Source organism: Callorhinus ursinus, unplaced genomic scaffold, assembly GCF_003265705.2.
Source record: "Callorhinus ursinus isolate GAN/ISIS: 27379988/994484 unplaced genomic scaffold, GSC_fseal_2.0 scaffold9210, whole genome shotgun sequence".
In the NCBI taxonomy this organism is placed as follows: domain Eukaryota; kingdom Metazoa; phylum Chordata; class Mammalia; order Carnivora; family Otariidae; genus Callorhinus; species Callorhinus ursinus.
The window spans coordinates 190-1,730 of NW_027406260.1; the positions used below are offsets into that span (position 1 = coordinate 190).

A 1,541-nucleotide genomic window follows, 5' to 3' on the forward strand; every position below is an offset into this window, starting at 1 on the left:
CTATGTGTAGCAGCATCTGGGTGGCAGCCTCCATCCCTCCCCACACCAGGCTGATCGATGGAAGCTCCTCTGACCAACAAGCTTTTTGCTCGTCTTATACGTGAGCATCAGGTATAACCCGAGCCAAAAGCTCATGCGTCACAGGAAATGAGTCAGGGCCAGCCAAGTTCACTCAGAGGCCAGGATCCAGGCTCCCTTTCAAGCACCTCTATTACCTGTTTCCTCCCTGCCCCCCACCTTTTCCCACTCTCCTCAGATCTCCTTCCTGTGCCCACTCTGCCTGTCCCCATCCCAGGCCCTCTTGCTCCTTCTTCCTTTAGAATCAGGGTGGTGGGCCGCCCGGGACTCACTTGGCCTCCTCGAGCTCCTCGGTCCTCTGGATGGCGTCTGTCTCGTATTTGGTTCTCCACTGGGCCACCTCCGAGTTGGCCTTGGACAAGACGCGCTGCAGCTCGGCCTTGGCCTCCGTCTCCTCCTCGTACTGCTCCCGCAGCAGGTCACAGTCATGCCGGGCCGACTGCAGCGCATGGGCCAGCGCGTTCTTCGCCTGCGGAGGGGCGGGCACCGGGAGGAGGGCTTATCTCCCAGGAAGGTGGGAGGGAATGCCCCCCCCCCCCGACCCCAGCATTCTCTAGATCTTTTTTATATCCATGAAGTTCAAATAAGCTCAGCCTCGCTCATTCAGGGTGAAGGCTGGCATGGGGTCTCCCCATCTCGAAGTAGCTTTCCAGCTTGCCCACCCCACTCCTTGCAAATAAGGAAAGACACATTCGATGATGTTCAGGTGTGGGGCTTAGCTGGCGTAGAGGAACCTAGACTGGGGCGGGGGGCTTTCCACCGCAAACAGAGGCTTATCTCCAGCCTCCGGGCTCCATTCCTGGTGTTGATGTAATTTAATTACCCAGGGCTGCCATCAAGCTTGTCCCACTGTCCCCTAGCTGGGCCTCACCTTGCCCTCCTCCTCCAGCTGCCTCTTGAGGTCCTCCAGCTGCTGGGTGTAGGAGAGCTTGCCTCGGGTCAGCTGGGAGATCAGTGCCTCCTTCTCATCCAGCTGCCGGGACAGCTCACCTGGAGGTGGGAACAAGAGAGAGTTTGTGGGCTATGGAAGGGGGCAACTGGTGCCTGACCCTGGGGCAGGCACAGAGCCGTTTCGGGGCACCCACCGTTCTCTGTCTGCAGCTTGGCTCGCTGGGTGGCGAGGTCATTGAGAGAGCGTTGGGTCTCTTCCAGCTTTGCGCGGTACTCATTGGCCTGGTCCTCCAACGTCCGGGACACCTTCTCCAGGTTTGCCTTCAGGCAGTAAGGGACAACTTGTCATGGAGAAGGGGCTGGGTGGACCAGAGAAAGGAAGGGAGGGCCAAGATAGGGAGAGCATAGGGCTCAGGGGCTGAAATGGAGAGGTGCTGGAGGGCACAGTCTGAAGGGGGTGCATGAATTAAAGGAGGGAGGGTGAGGAGCTGTGGGTGGAGGCAGGGAGGGTGAGAGAGAGAGAGCGAGACAGAGAGCAAGGACTGATGAAGGAGTGACAATGAGAAGACAGG

At 58.9% G+C, this 1,541-nt stretch overlaps 1 long non-coding RNA gene across 1 annotated transcript; it reads right to left on the minus strand.

Annotated features, from left to right (window-relative positions):
* Positions 1 to 355: 355 nt before the first annotated feature.
* On the minus strand, positions 356 to 1,293 carry LOC141372348 (uncharacterized). Its single transcript, XR_012377555.1, has 3 exons — positions 1,164 to 1,293; positions 950 to 1,068; positions 356 to 547 (listed from the first exon to the last, which is right to left on the minus strand). It is a non-coding gene; the product is annotated as an uncharacterized lncRNA (long non-coding RNA).
* Positions 1,294 to 1,541: the final 248 nt, after the last annotated feature.